This window comes from Lygodium microphyllum, chromosome 10 (genome assembly GCF_053477565.2).
Source record: "Lygodium microphyllum isolate KBCC chromosome 10, Lygodium_microphyllum_v1.1.10, whole genome shotgun sequence".
Lineage (NCBI taxonomy): Eukaryota > Viridiplantae > Streptophyta > Polypodiopsida > Schizaeales > Lygodiaceae > Lygodium > Lygodium microphyllum.
Window position 1 is genome coordinate 59,829,904 of NC_141144.1, and position 17,643 is coordinate 59,847,546.

The 17,643-nt window shown below is 39.5% G+C and overlaps 1 non-coding gene across 1 annotated transcript; it reads left to right on the forward strand.

Moving 5' to 3' along the window:
- The first annotated feature begins 17,151 nt into the window (after positions 1-17,151).
- TRNAN-GUU (transfer RNA asparagine (anticodon GUU)) lies at positions 17,152-17,223 on the forward strand. The gene has a single exon. It is a non-coding gene; the product is annotated as a tRNA-Asn (tRNA).
- The last annotated feature ends 420 nt before the right edge of the window (positions 17,224-17,643 follow it).

Consider the following 17,643-nt stretch of genomic DNA (forward strand, 5'->3'; position numbering starts at 1 on the left):
ATATGTCTCACATACCCACTAGAGAAGCCGCTGGGGCATTACAGATGAATTACCAGATGCACATCTATTTAACTTGTTTAGTAAACGATGTTTTTTTAGAGTTGAATTGACGGCATACTGGGCAGATGACATAGTTCAAGTGCTGGAATACGGATTGCCTAAAAGACCCATTAAAAAAACCTGACTTAGGTGACTTATTCTGAAAGTCCAACCCTATCAGTTGATAGTAGGCCAACTCTACAGGCTAGGGCAAGACGTGTTGTTGCGAAGATGCATGTGTGAGCATGAAATGCATGACATAATTGTAGAGGCATACAAGGGAATTGCAAGAGGATAAATCAGTGGAGATGTGAAAGCCGACAAGGTGATGTAGTCTCAACTGTGGTGGCCTACTCTTTTTCAAGATACAGCATGATTTTTAAAGCACTGTGACGAGTGCCAATGGACCAAGATACCTATTTGCAAGGACAAAATGCTTTCAGTTAGTGTCATTGTCATTATCAATCTCTTACACAAGATTGTGTTTATGAGTCCAAACTAATCTATCTTGGAACCTAATTCACTTGTGTAACATTTGGTCTGGTCATTATCCATGTTACTATGAACTTAGTCTTGATATTCCAACCTCCATAGTTGCCATGCTCTAGATCCATGCATTTCAACATGGTAGCTCAGTTGAGCATGGCATAACTCACTTCTCTGCTCTCTCAGTTCCTTTTAACCTCAGGTCAGCTCAAATCTAGCTCATGGTCTCATTTCTCACTTCCATCTCCACTTGACCTTGTGGCAGCCAGCCAAAATAGTACCTACCTACCTTGGAGCCTCTAGATCTCCCAAACTAGGCAATATCTATTGAAGCTTTCTTCTAGACATGTCCTCTACACCTTAGGGCACTTCTTTGTTCCACATCATACCTCAAGATTAGCCCCTCTATAAGCGAGCATTGCGGAAATACATCCTTGCTGTTCAGAACTATGCCTTCTTTTGTTGTACTGCTGCTGCTGCACGCACATGCTGCAATTCTCCCTGTGAACATATGGAAATTAAAGGTGGGCTAATGAGCTTACTCCCCATCAAGGGACTCATCAATTGGTTTCCTCTACAGGTTGCTGTGATAAAAAAACCAGTCAGGTCTGTTAGAAACCCTAAAGACTCCATAGCCAAAACCTCAAAAGCTTGATATGTATCACTAGTTTTTCTTACTGAAGCTCTCAACAATGATTTTAATCACTAAGCTACAAGCACTAAAGTCCACAGCAGGATTCGCCCATGGATAGGAGACCTTGGAAGATTTGAAGACCTCAAGCACCGACATCTAACACTAAGCTCAAAGAAGAGTATCCCCCATTGATACTCAACTAGTGTTAGTTTGACACTGATCTTTGTGTGTCTCTGGACACATTGAACTACAACTCTTTTGCTGGCTGATTTGTCGCAGATAAAAAATGGCAATGAACAAATAGAAAAGTTCAATGGAGAAGGCTTCCATGCTTGGAAGGAAAAGACCATGTACCATCTCATGAGGAAAGACCTCTGGGATCTCTTTGAAGATAATGAAGGTGATAAAGATGGCGGAAAATAAGATTCAAAAAGCAGGATCCTTGTAGTAGCTCCACCAAAAACCAAAGAATGGAAGAAGATGAATAACAAGGCATTAGGAATCATTTCTTGGGGACTAAGTGATGATGTGCTACATCATATCTCTAGGATCAGAGATGCTAGAAGTGCTTAGGAGGAAGTTGACAGGATCTTTGATACCCAAGCAAAGAACTCAAAGGTAAAATTACTCATGCAGTTTTATAAACGGGATATAAAAGATAGTGCTTCCATGACCATACACATTAACAAGTTCATGAGCCTAAAAAACCAACTTGCAACTCTTAGGAAGAATATTGATGAAGGTGAAGCAATAGCCGTACTGCTTGCAAGTGTAAATAAGGATCCATATGAGAATCTTGTGTCCACCCTAAGTAATGTTCCAAGTTTCTCACTTAAAGATATTGAGCACTCACTACTTGATGGAGAAAGTAAAGCAAAGTTAAAAGCATAGATACAAAGGAACACACCACCACCAACAATCTCTTGTACACCAAGGGCACTTATGGAACAAGAGGCCGTGGTCGAGAACTTAGCACCAACAACAACAAGGATAGGATTATATGTCATTACTATGGCAAGGCTAGCCATACAACTAGTGAATGTTTCCACAAGAAAAGAGCACTCAACACAACAGATGTAGAATGATCACAACTAGAACTAGTTCATGAATGAAGAAGAAGAAGAAGATGATGCTTCCGCTACCATCAACAACTTTGACAGATTGTTCTAAAGAAATTTCATTGTATCTTTCATATGTTTTCCCATAGTGGATGAAAAAACCCTTGCCAAAGATGGAAAGTTTCAAGCTTTAACTTGACTAGGCTGCGTATGAACTAGTCTCTGCGGACCATGTCACCATGTAGGGGGAGGGTGAGATGGAAAAAGCTAGCAAGTGTAGGGACTCATCATTAGAGGGGGATGTTGAGAAATAGAAAAATGATGTATGCTCTAAGAAGAGATGTCCTGAATCCCATATGCAGGGTGAGGAGAGTGGAACAACCCAACTTCTATAAAACATTGTAATTGACTATCACTTTCAGATGATGAATGCAATATCATGATGCTGTGTGCTTTCAATTAGTGTCATTGTCATTATCAGTCTCTTACATAAGATTGTGTTTATGAGTACAAGCTAATCTATCTTGGAACCTAATTCACTTGTGTAACATTTGGTCTAGTCATTATCCATGTCACTATGAACTTAGCCTTCATCTTCCAACCTCCATAGTTGCCATGCTCTAGATCCATGCATTTTAACGCTTTATCTATTTAAAAAAAAGGAGAAAAAGAAAATAAAAAAGGAAAAAAAATTAAAAAAATGAAGAAAAGGAAAAGACTAAGTTTTTGAAATCATTCGAGTGCCACAATCACTACACCTAGGATTTTTAATCTAGCCCCATCCCCTACTTCATGCTTAGGACACCTCAAGGGCAGGACTTCCAAACCTGTCTCCCTAAGCCATGCACTGCAGCTACAATGACGCACGAATTGGGTCCTCAAGTGTGGGACAACATCACAGGCTTGCCTGAGGTTCGTGACCCAACTCTTAGTTCCACTGGCACCTGCACCATGCACTAGATGGTGAGGTAGATACACCCCTTAGGAAGTGCATAACTTTGTCTTGGAGGTTGAGATCGCATTGTATCAACCTCGGAGGGCATGAGGAGGGATCGGTACAACACCATATTCAATTTCAAGGACTGATTCATCTATCCGCCATTCTCCAAGAAGGATCCGTCCAACACCATCGTCAATTTCAAAGGATAGATCCACCCATCGCTCACGTTAGGGAGGGACCCGCCCCAACATCATCTTCAATTTCAAAGGGCAACTCCATCCAATAGCATCCTCAGCAAGGGCTTGTATACAAACTCAAAAGTCCATCCGGCTGCACCCACCTCACTTTCCAGCTACTACCGTCAAAGCCATGGGACTAGCACTTGGCTAGGAGGGGGTAATGTTAACCTTAGTATAAGAAGAAGGAAAAAAAGTGAAAAAACACAAGTTGGGAGCTAAAAGAGGTGGCCTAGAAGGAAATTATACATAAAGGAAGAAGTAGGAAGGGAAGCGGCCGAAAGTGAAAGGGTGGTCTCAAAAGCTAAGTCAAAGGCAAAGGCACATTTTTAAATGCAAGGCACCCCTAAAACTTTTGTAAAAGAGTGCCAAGCTCCCTCCTATGAAAATTGTAAGGGTAGATGGGCGGTAAAAAGGAAGCTAGGAAGATATGAGGACAATAGGAGAGAGGGCTTGCTAGCCATGTAAAAAAGGGGACGACTGACCAAAAGGGATTAGGGTTTTGTATATAAATTCAAAAAGTGAATGAGAAGCTCATTCTTTGATGTGTGGCAAAAGTGATCTCTTATTTTTCTGCATAGGGTTGTTATTTCTACAAAAGGAGAAAAGACTTCATCAAAGTCCACACCATGCTCCTTCTTGAAACCCTTAGGATCTGATTTGTCCTTGTATGCCAACTTGGGGCATCCAAGGGTACTTTTCAGCTTGTACACCCACTTGCATGGCAAAGCACGCTTTCCACTAGGCAAAGGATGCAGTAAGTCATACTCTGACTACATGGCTCTCTCCCAAGAGTGACTATCACCTATGTGCATGGCCTCATCATAAATAAGAGGCTCACCAACATTTGTTGCCATAACATAATCCATAGAGGGTGCAAAATGCTTAGGCTGTCATCTATATTTAATAGACTGCCTCAAAACATGTAGTGGGGCTTGTACATCCCATGGAGCATCAGGGACCTGGGCCACTAGAGCATAAGCCACTTTGCAGGCTGTTTAGCTTGCTCTATAGTAGCAGGAGAGGCTCCTCCTGAAATATCACATTGTGTACCTCAAGGACATGCTTAGGCTACTTGTGTATTTTCTCTTAATGGATAAAAACATCATGGTTGCAGATATCCTTCCAAGCCTACGAATCCCATAGGTGATATCACATCTCACCTATATCTCCATAACCAAGAAAGATACATTTAATAGACTTAAGATCCAGCTTATTGTGCTTATCCTTGGAAACATGGCAGAAAGCCTCACAACCAAAGACACACAAATGAGCATATGAGGGAGGTTTTCCAGACCATACCTCCTTTGCAACTTGATAGTCAAGGGTAGTACATGGGGACCAATTAATCAAGTGTGCGGCAGTAGTAATTGTCTCAGTCCAAAATATTGTGGTAAGCCTGTTTGGCCAAGCATATTATGGACTTGCTCTTGAATTGTCCTATTCATGCTCTTAGTTATACCATTCTGAGGTGGGGTGTACATGGCGGTCAACTGATGCTTAATATCCCTCTTGCACTACCTATTCAAAGGCTTTAGAGACATACTCACCCCCATTATCTAACCTTAGCAATTTCAACATGTACCTAGATTGGTTCTCAACAAAAGCAAGCCGATAATGAAATGTAGCCAAGACTTTTGATTTTTGCTTAATAGGGTATGCCCAAACCTTATGTGTATAGTCATGATTGAAGTAATGAAATACTTCGTGCCATCTAATGTCTTGTAAGGCAAGGGACCCATATACGTCTGAATAAATAAGAGCCAAAGACTCACCCATGCATGTCATACAAGAATTTTTATGAATACTATATGTTTACTTGCTCTATAGACAATTATCACAAGACTCAAAACATTTATCCTCAAGGGGTGAAAGATACTGCAAACATGTAAGCATTTTCATTCCTTTCAAGGACACATACCCAAAGCAAAAATGCCAGAGCGATGCATGTGAAACTGCATCCACTGCCAAAACATAGTCAACTAGCCCAGATACAAGCAAGGGGTAGAGTATTTTGGACTTAGTACCATATGGAATGACAAGATTTCCATAGATAATCTTCCATGAGGAATCACCAAGGGAGATAACATAGCCTGGATCATCCAAAGTGCTAGTAGAGATAAGATTCTTCTCATGTTGAGAACCGGTACATGAAGAGTGAACATGCTACCTGAAACCAAACTGGACATCACCAATACCAACTATCTCTAATGCCAGGTCATTATCCAAATGGACAGATCTAGTTATACTGTAATAGGATTGAAACCACTCTCTATGAGAGGTCACATGAAAGAAATCCCTTGAATATATCAACCAACACTGAGTGTATCCTGACAAGGCATCAGTTAGATGTGAAGTATTAAGAGAAGAAGATGCAAGTGTAAAATCATAATCCAAATCAGTTTGAATGACATTAATCTCTTCAATCTTAATGCTGGGCTTGCTAGGGACAATGCTACAATCATCATTTTGTATTGTACTTTACTCTTGTTCTTTTCCTTCGCTTATGCATTTTATGGCACTATAGCCGAATATGTCCTACTTTCCTACAGTAATGACAAGTCAAAGAGGACTTATAGCCATGGAACTTATTGTAAGACCGTCCATGTAACTGAGAGTAAGACTATTGAGAGTCTCTCTTATGACGGTCCTGATCACTCTTACCATTATTGCCTCTAACTATCAAAGCATGAAAGGTGCAAGGAGCATTGATATTCTTTCTATTAATCTCTTTATTCAAGAGTGCACCCTCTACATCCTAGAACTTTAGCCCTTTAGTAGGCATGTTTACACACATAGCAATATGAAATATATCCCATGATTCAGGCAATGTAACCAACAAGAACAAGGGAGGGAGATTACCTTGAATTCAATCCCTTGTGAAGACAAATGGATGAGAATGGAATGAAACTCATTTAAGTGGACTAACATGGAAGTGCCCTCCTTTATAAAAATGTCCATGAGTTGCTTCAGTCCCAATATATCTGAGAGAAGCAGGGATCTGCTTTTCATAGACATTGCAAATCTTATCCCATAAGTCTTATGCGGACTTTCCATTAGAAATCATTATAAAAAACCTGCTTCGAGAGGGACAATATAATCGTGGACTTACATAACTCATCCAGTTCAACCCAATCATATACATCAATATGTTTGGGCTTGACACCCTCATGTTTCAAAGGCTTAATCTACATTTTTTGCAATAAAACTTGCCAGATTTAGGCCTTCTAATAGTTATAGTTGGTGCAATCCAACTTGTCAATATTAAAGATAGCACAATCATTAGAACCATTAGCCATAATGGGACCAAGTAAGTGCATAAAAGGGCAAAACAAGCTGCTATAATAACTTGCAAATTAGCCTCAAAACCACAGCCAAATCAAGCTGAAAACAAGAGGTATTAACCAAGTAATGAGTTGTTCACAAACTCAATGCAAGAGACTATCAAATGGAGGTGATTGCTCGCATAAATAGTGCAGTAAACTGCAAGTACATCATGATGAAAATGAATTATAGCAATTAGAAATCAATGCCAAAGAGAGGCAATCACTGATACAAGACAAACTGCAACTGCCAAAAAATACGCAACTGGCATCGAAAACTCAATGTGTTAGAGTGAGATACACCCCATAGGCATAACCATCATGCATAGAGTAGGTCTCATGGGTAACAGAAGAGTCCGACCAAAGGCACAACTAGCTGAGCAATGTAACAGAAGCTCAATACATAGCCAACCAAGATGCATACATCACTAACAACAGCATGATGACAGAGATATAGGTGCTGGTCCAAAAGCAATACCAAATCAGCCCATTAAGCATCAACTACACACATAAAGCATAATGAGAACATGTGCATGTCACCAAGTCCCACGGTCTCACTATAAGACCTTCAAGCTCAATTGCATACGCAAATGCTCAATGTAACATCCAAACATAAACTGTGGCTCAATATAGAGAGCCTGGAGCTCCATCCAATGACCATACATAACAATGAATGATAGCCAATGTTAAAAGTCAAAGCTCCAATCTCGGATTAAGAGCATAACCAAGCATGGAAAATTATTGATATACATCAGCATAACATCCAAAATGCATAGAAAGTATCCAATATTAATGAGCATGTGCTTTCTCAGATAAAGTAGTAATCATCCTTGCTTATTACAGCAGCAATATCTTTGACAAAATTGAGTAAATGAAGCCTCAAATCAAGTCCAAAATCATCTCAAACCAAAGGCAACCAAATAGCCACCATCGAGCAAGAAGCATCCAAGTAGGGGGTTGTCCTATATTAACTAGTGAACAACTTGTTTATTCTAGCCAAGGATTGAGTATATGTTACTAAAATCTAAGGTACAATGTCAAAGATCAATGCCAGGACTCAATGCTTAGTATGCAAGAGTGTTTTCAAGTACTCAATGAGCTACCACATTGATGAGAAGAAGCTAAAGATTGTTGTGTTGCCCCAACCTAAAAATAGGCACAAATGGCATGATACTGTTGTTGGTCCTAAGGGTCCATGTGTGGCTGCTAGGATGATTGGGGAGGGTGGGGGGGCACTAGGAGTACCCAAGGAAGCCTTTAGACAAGCTCAAGTAGGATTTGAAGCAAGCTAGACTTCAATATGAATCTATAGCTATGGTTGTTCTCCTGAAGAATGAATTGTTGAGCTAAAAGAACTCACTAAAATGAGCTCAACACAAGCCCATGAATACCTTGACCAAGCCCCAATAGCACCTAATGATGAAATCCCACTCTCGGGGAAGATGGCTCTAATACTAGTTGAAGGGACTGAGCCCTAAAGTGGAAGCATGGAGTGGAAGCATGGACCTAATGATGAATGCCCACTCTCGGGGAAGATGGCTCTAATACTAGTTGAAGGGATTGAGCCCTAAAGTGGAAGCATGGAGTGGAAGCAAGACGTATGGAAGGAGCAAGAACAAGACACAAGATGTGGGAACTTCAACTGTCACAATGTGTGACCGGCCTTCTCTTTATTCAAATGTCACTAAAAGAATAAAGAATGAAGTGATAGTGATGGGTGCCCACCACCTATAGTGTACAAGTGTGTGGGTAACTAATACATGGTGCAGGTACTATCAGTGTACATGGGCAGCTAGGCATAGGCACCTTTACCCCCAACAATTTTTAAATTATCCCTCACATCTTCTATAAAAAGACAATACCAACTTTCTTGCCACAAATAGTTGTGTTTAAAATACTTGCCCCAAGACATGATTATTGCTACTGAATTTTTCATTTCTACAATTGTATATTTGTTCATCTACTACCGAAGGCTTGAAACTATTCCACCTTTATGATTGCTACTTGACAAATAAACTCATGTGCATATTGGTCCAACCCAAGCATTTGCAAAAATACAACGTACATGTTGCAGGGAACATTGATAAAACTTTTTTCATGTCAAATCTACTAGCTTGACGTGCTTGAATATGATTCAACCTCACCATAAAAAATGAATCCATTTCCTTGAAGTTCATCAACCTCTTCGACTAGGAGACATGTCCCTAAGTTAGTGGCCACACTCTCAATGCAAGGCGAAAGGAGGTCTATGATGTGGGCTTATCCACAACTCAAGTATGTGTGCAGAGGTATTGCAAAACTAAACAAATCCTTTAACTAATCCACCTAAATATTTAGGGTGTCCCTAAAAGCATGGTGCAAGTTTTCCTTGACTATTCTTTCTATTTTCCTCATTTATGGACACACACACACACACACACACACACACACACACACACACACACACACACACACACACACACACACACACACACACACACACACACACACACACACACACACACACACACACACACACACACACACACACACACACACACACACACACACACACACACACACACACACACACACACACACACACACACACACACACACACACACACATCTTGTTGATTATATAATGAGAAAAACTAATCAATGCCTCAGGATTGAATTCACTCATATATCTTAAGAACCAATGCAACAATTGTTGTTATTCTAATCATGCTCAATCGATAAAGTTAGAGTTAATTAGTAGCATGCCAATAAAGGCTCTTCTACTCCAATACAATATTAACGATTGCTTTGGATTTTTCAAATAAGATGTATGCACCAATGCACGAGTGAATGGAATTGTGTTGAATTTGCACATATACCTAATATATTAACTTATGAGTTAGTGTTGATATATCTTTATGAAACATGGGTAGAGCTTGGTGACAACTCTTGAAATTGACTTATCAGTCCATGTTGCTTTTTGATGTAGATAGTGCTAACTTGCACACATGGATTTGACATTGAGAATATGGCTCGACTAGCTGACATGGTGAACCTCACCTTACCTGTGACAAACTAAGGCATGCGATGATCATGTCAGATGGCTACTATTTGGGAGTTTGAATAAATTTCAAGCCCCATTGCAGATGCGGCGATGGGGCTTTGATGTGGCACTTGCCACATTGAGGAGGTCATTCCATGAGCAAAAAGGTCATTCTGTGAGAGCTCATGACTTCAGGCTGATGAGTCCCACCTACAAGCGTAGCCCCACTAGCATGTGAGAGAGAGAGAGAGAGAGAGAGAGAGAGAGAGAGAGAGAGAGAATACTACCATCACTCATCATTTAAATAACTAAAGTATTGTAAACTAGTAATAAACTAAGTATTTAACTATAGTAAATTAATAATTATAGCTGAATTATATTACATATTAAGTAACCAAACTAGATTATACTAAATTAGTAAAATTGCATGGTATGATAGACAAAGTATTAAAGTAATTAAACTATAGTAAGCTAGTAAGGACTAAGGAACTAAGTTTACTAATTTGTCAAGCTAACAACATAACTAAAAGTGAATACAATTAAAGAGCAATTAATTTTAGTGAGAAGATGTGTTTGCATTGCAAATGGAAGGTTTCATTTATGACATGGTAAATAGCCATGACATTGCATTGGAATAAAGTAAAGTCCACACCCTATAATAAATATATGGTACACCTCTCATTGCTTGGTAAGATAATGATGTTGAACATAAATTTATAATTGCAATGTGTAGTTGAAGATAAAATTACAATATTACAAAAGTTAACTTGACATTATACAAGTGGTGTCATAAGTATTATTAAGGTTGAAGTCTTGAGCTTTCTCCCAATTGATATAAGAGTGGAGGATGTACTTCCTTCTTGGCCAGGGTTTGGGAAAAAAACTTTGAGGAAGAGGAAGTAAATCCTTTTCTAATCCATCAAGCCTTGTTTGCATTAAGACATAAAGGAGAAGGATTGTGTGTGCTCATACCTTAGAGAACTTGAAGAAAAAATTAATTTTGGTGTTGATGGTAAAATTAGATCTCATCTCCCATTCTATATGTGAAACTCTTGGGTCTCATGTCTCTTTATTGGTGTCCAATTGATTCTCCTAAAGATAATGACACATTTAAGGTAAATGTACTCATCATTGTAAGAGATTTCATCATATTTAGTGTAATGCTTGGAGCAATTCTCAACTCTTATTTGCTCAAAATCTTGTATGGGTTATAGATGTGCGTGATTGTGATTAGGTCTATCACATGGAGCCTTTGAAGCATTCACTACTAAGTAAGTGATTTGCAAATATAAGAGATATGTTGCATGAGCACTTATTGTGGAGGGAAGCCCTTATATAACATTCACAATTCCAATCCTTTATTTCATATGGTAGCCATGGTGAAAATGCAAATTTTCTTGGTTGATTTCAAAACAATAGGGGGCTTTGTGGGTAGAGTGCATGAAGCACATGCTCACCCAAATCATCTACACAAGCATCCAATAAAAGAGGATTAAATTGTGGACTCCTTGTTATTTCTTGCCTTATTATCACAATTTTTCTTTTGATTAGTCTAGGTGCTTTGGTTTACATAAGAGACATCATGGAGTTGGTCCAAGTTTCTTATGATTCTTAGAAAATATCAAAGCTAGAGCATTTCCCAAGGATTCCTTAAATGTTGCAATCGATAGAAATGGTAGCTTTGTTTCATGAGATCCTACAGCTATCATTCCACCTCACCATCAATGCCAACTCAATGTCAATGTAAATGAGTAGGTGCACAATGCAAAGCTAAAGGCTATCGAGAATTATTGATCAATGCTCATTAGGTCTATTGAACACCTTCACAAGTCATGTGTTCAAATCTTTTATCTTACTACTATATTATTTTAGCTATAGGTTCGAAAAGCCCTGAACCTCTAGAGGGCTTCCTGAACCTACCCCCTTTTCCAAACCTCCATTTTTCAATCAAAAGCCCCTCCCTCCTCTCTTTCTCACGTGCAATATCTCATTTTCTCTTCCCCTTTCCTTTTTTCATTAAAGCCTTCCCCCCCTCACCTCCCTTTTTTAAATTACAACCCCTTCCCCTCTAATGAATTCTTCAACAATCATGGGTCTTCAATAACCTACAATGAATGTGCTCTCCTTGAGAGTGTGGCTACCTTAATGTGCAATACCTGTGCTCATGCATGTGTGACTAGGAGATGGGTTGAGCTCCAAACTAGCTCGATGTGTTATCCCACACTTGAGGACCTAGTCAATATATGATTTTATTGTGCATTGAAGTCCTAGGGTGACGGGTCGTCTGAGCCATCTTGAGGTGTTCTACCTTTGATGTGCCTCGAGATTGTGCTATGGGGAAAAGGGCTAGGGGGTTAGAACTGGAGCTAGTTGACCAATGTCACTGGATGCACCTAGCTTGAGGACCCCTAGGTGTAGTGATAAACAAAACATATCCAGTCTGTTTATGCTAGCATTGATGTCAAAGAATAGTTGGGGTGGTCCACCTTCATAGGTGGTTGGGGTTTGTTCCAATAGCTTAACTAGGACGTGAAGGTAATTACAAGTGATGGATAAAGGTAAGGTTAGTTAGTGAAGCGGCCAAGGAACTTGTAGAATGAGGGTCTAATGATCTCAAGTTGAAACAAGTATAAAATTTCACACTCAAATGGGATTGACATTGGGTATCTTTGGGAAGTTGTATTCGCCATGGTATTGCGAATCATAACCATGTTGTCATGTGGCTACACATTCAGTGAATGAAATCCAAGGAAACATTTATTGAAGCATTTTAGATATATGTTTATGGGAGATTTAATTAGGATGCAAACATGTTTTTCTAGGTTCAAAACTGGTCTACAGAAACAATCTAGTCTTCATTATTAAGTTTTACAAACTTAATGACAACTTTGGGTGGATTAAAATACATGAAAGGAAAATTTGAATGCCACAAGCCATCCAAGGCCGAAATTATAAAAAAGCAATGTGCTTTACAAAAAGTGGCATTTTTTTCTATTTTGAGAGGATTCTCTCACAATTTTGCTCATGTAAGCATATATCAAATTGGTTGATGCTCAACTCCTTCCCAAAAAGAGTTAACCAAGTGCTCTCGATGAAGGCTTAGTCACATTAATGCTTGCCTTTGCTCTTGAATTACATGGAATCATTGCTCCTATAGTTCCACCCCATTCTCTATCAATCACTCAAACATTTTCCAGAGGTTAGGGGTACTATGCAGTAGTAACCCAAGTAGTATCATTACTTGGGTTAGGGGTACTATGCAGTAGTAACCCAAGTAGTATCATTACACTAGTCAAAGCCAACATGTTGGCAGGGATGTGTTCCACACCTTTAGATTGGTATCAATTATCTTATTGGTTACCATTTTACCCTTAGACCATGACTTTGGCTTGTCCCAATTCTAGGTGCATATCGAATGTATTTTTGGCTTTAGGTCCTTATCTTGGGTAAGACAATGGCACATTATTTTACAACCCAATAGCACTCATGTCAAATGTGGATTTTGGTCCTTGCTCAATAGCTTCCTAGTTTTCTCGGATCCACTTCTTGGACTTTGCTTATTATTTTCAAGTATTACTTACTATTGGAGTACTCCTTTGCACTTGAGGTTGTGACCTTCTTGATTTGAAGAGTGATCATGGTGCTCTTGGAATTGGAAATGAGTTTCTTGGTCACATTGGTTGTAAATCCCTAGTTTTGCAACAAAAGTTTCTTAATTGCTCTCTTCTTCTCTTTTTCATATTGTTCTTTCCTCTAATGGATTTGTGAAGGAGTGGACAATATAGGAATATTGATAGTAGTTTTCTTGCTTTGTTCCTTGTGATCGTATTGCTAGTATCAATATGGTGTCATCATCGTAGATAGTATTGACTCCAAAGAGCATGAGAAGCATTGGTGGGACAATTGCCTTCCTTGTGTTGGCTTTTCTCATGGGACAATCAAGGTACATGCATATTATCTTGTATTTGACATTGCTTTCACAAGCCACATGCTAGACTTAATAGAATGCTCAATATTTTAAATGCTTTGAGCAACACAACTATGGCTACCTCTTCCGTAACCATCACATGCTCTCAAAATCAATAAAGTAAACTCGCCGATTTACCTTCTCCTTGTGTATATTTGTAGAAGGTTCATTAATGGCTCCATGATTCAAGTGATTCACCTCAAGCAAGCTGTAGCTCCATAACCTTGATTTCCGTGTAAGCTTTGCCTTAGTGAAGAAGAAGAAAATGAAGCAAGAGCTTCTCCCATACCAATTTCTTGCTCTAACACACACACACACAAAAGAAAGATGCAAGCAAGAAGTAAGAAGAGAGCTCCATAAGATTGCATACCGCAAGAGTGAGCTTATCCTTTTGTTTTTTTGCTTTTGTGCATGGGCTTGGTTTTCTTCCCTCCCATCTCATTGGCTTAAATCGATCTTCTCTTACCTTGCACACCCTTACAACTCTTTTCCACTTGTTGGGCCAAGATTCTTACGCTTGTGCCTCATTTAGGATTTATTTCTATTTGTATGGAAATGATCTTAGCTCTCTTTACAAACTAGATTGTATAAACAAAGCACAACCATTGGAGAGATGCTCTAGTTTCTGCTCCTCTTATTATTCTAACAATTTGCCTTTCTTTTTGCACCTCCTTTGTCATGTCTTCTTAGAAAGGGTTAAGATTAACCCCTCTTAGACTTGTGCCACTCCCATGGAACTTTGTAATTTGGTGTGTATTAATATGTGATCAATGTCGATGGGTTATGTAGAGGGTAGTTGCTAATGATGTTGCAATTTTGGGCCATCGTTAGTGTGGATGGAATTAGCTATTGCTTTGTCCTTTTGGGTTTAGATTGGCATTGAGAGAAATGAGAAAGAGGGTAAGAATACACAGGCCACCAATATCATTGGGTTAGTCAAGTCGATCTTCAAGCCGAAATCTTGTCATAAAAGAAAATGTGCATTACATAAGGGTGTGTGTCTACCTTATTATGTTGTGACTATTGTGCAACTGCAATTAGAAGATGGATTGAATCCCAAGTAAGCTGGAAGTGTTGTCCCACACTTGAGGACCTAGTTGGTAAAAGGGAAGGTGTGGTGCAAAGCTTAGTGTGATACGGGGTGAGGTGCCCTAAGTCTAGAAAGTGGGGAAGGGGTAGAGGATGGAGCTCACTAGCTAGTGCCATGAGATGTACCCTACTTGGGGACCCCTAGAGGATGTGACTATGAGTATTTATAATGAGACTTTTGTTTACCTTAATTTTTTCTTTTGGGTTGGAAACTTCATTATGGATCCCTTTGGTTCCTTGGTGTTGGTTGGGGGAGTGGGGATAGCGATCTTTCTAGGCATGCCCTACTCAACTTGTAGGCCTTCAATGCTACCCTTACAACTAGGGGTGTAGATGGAAGAAATGGGTGGTTGCAATTAGTGTATCTACTAGTGTTCATATCCTCTAATAGCTCAAAAAAATATGTAGATAATACATTAGTTTGAAATTTATATCAAAGAAGAGTGGATGGATGCCCTCTTCTTTTGCCATCTTCTTTTGATTAAGCAATTGGAGACATAACCTTAGGTAATTGCAAATGGTGATGAAAGTAGGGCTTGGACAAGCTGAAGAGTCCTTCACAAACCATTTGAACAAGGGAATCAAGTCCTTCTCAAAAAACTTGAGGTTGTCTTCTAGCTTATTAGCATTGACATTGAAGGTTAGAGGGAAATCATACTTGCCATGCATTTCGGAGTTGCAGTCAACCTGATGCCTCCTAGGATAAGGCATGTAGGGAACCCCCCATTCAAAAGGTAGTTCAATTGAGCTGAAGTATCTCCTTCTTCCAATTCTGCCATTGCGTAACGAGGTTCCGCAAAAATCATAACTCCGAGAGCATTTTGTAGAAAATAACCACAAGTTTTTGTACCTACCACTAAAAAGAAGCTATCTTCAATCTTTTGATACAACCAGGCTACGCAACTGATGGGGCAAAAAGTGTGATAATTACCGGTTTCACACTCGAAATTAGTAACGTTGATAGTTTGCATAAAGAAATTTCCTCTAAAAGAGTAAATGCATGGAGTTACTGTAAGGTACTTGGTTGTAGAATCAAATGATTATAGAATCTGTTGAAATTTTTTGTTGAATGCCTGAATCACTCTTTCTTTTTCCATTATTCTGATTTAAATAAAAATCAGACAGTAAGCTGAATAATTCTCTGTCTGGAATTTCTTTCGGTACAACTCCTTCTGGTTGAGACAATATCTGATCTGCTATACTCAAATAGAAATCACAAACGTAATTAAGAGTAGGTTGAGATTCAGCCATTTCAAACAATGTTTTTCCTTTCACCCGAGATACCCGGATATCCCCGATTAGAGGTAGTACCTCTAATACGGGCATGGGACAAGCTTCAACGTATTTATCAATAAGATCTCTTTCAGATGTTCGATTTCCAACTAAACCTGCTAATCGCAGAGGGTGCGTATGCGCCTTTTCCCTAACGGATGCAGCTATACGATTTGCTGCAAAAAGTGCATCGAAACCATTATCTGTGATTATGATACAATAGTCAGCATAGTTTAATGGGGCTGCAAAACCACCACAGACTACATCTCCAAGTACGTCAAATAAAATAATATCGTATTCATAAAAGGCATTTAATTCTTTTAATAGCTTTACTGTTTCTCCGACTACGTATCCCCCGCAGCCGGCTCCCGCCGGCGGTCCACCAGCTTCTACGCAATCTACTCCACCATAACCTTTATAAGTAACATCTTCCGGCCATACATCTTCGTAATGATAATCTCTTGATTGTAAAGTATCTATAATCGTAGGTATTAAAAATCCAGTAAGTGTAAAAGTACTATCGTGTTTAGGATCACATCCAATTTGTAATACTCGTTTTCCCCGCCTGGCCAAGGCTATTGATATGTTGCAACTAGTTGTTGATTTTCCTATTCCGCCTTTACCATAAATTGCTATTTTCGTTCCACAAAGCTCCAAATTCTTATTGATTATTGCGACTGCTCCTTGATCTCCCAAAGACCAACTCAAACATTAGAAACGTGTATGAAATAAATTTTCATAATTAATTATTTTTTCAAAAGAGTTTTTTTTCCATTCTGAGACTCTTACCAGAATAAATACTGTGACTATTCTACCATGCTTCTCGGAAAGGGAGGAAGAAAAACTCGTGATTGGTTATTGATCAGTACGCCGTGTGTGGGGGGGGGGTAGGCCAAACCATGACGGGATCAACTACGACCGGGATCTTCTGCACCCCCCCCCCCCCCCCCCCCACTCTATCCGACCGAAAAGGAGAAAGGGATTGCTATCACTATGGCTTCCTCCTATAATAGAAGTTGAGTCGTATCCAAGCTTTATAAAGTATCGATTCGTTCAACATGTATGGGATGAGACCCCCGTCATTTTCCTCGATAGCTCAGCGGTAGAGCAGTCGGCTGTTAACCGATTGGTCGTAGGTTCAAATCCTATTCGGGGAGATTCATTGATTTGCGGTCGAATAAAGATAGAAGGAAAGAGGTATCCGATGATGCAGGTGATGCCGCAGGTTGCCGGTAGGACAGACAACTTGATCTACACCAAACGCCAAAAGAGGGGAAAATCTAACAAATAAAAATAGCTAGGCGTCTCTCTTTATCTTTTCTCATGAGGCATCGAATATTGCTAGAAACTTGCACTCTCTGCATCTCGGACTCCCCGTTAGTATTTTTCCGCTCCTGCACCAAACAACCCGCGTTGGACTCGAGTCCGGCCCATCGATGGTGCCGGCGAAGGATTCAATACTACGGTTTTCTAAACCTTCGCAATGAATGAAGGAAAGATCTCCTTCCCTTTTTCTAGATCATCTTAAATGCTTGTAGGGACCCATGTTTGGAGCAAATTCTTTTGGAATTTCCACT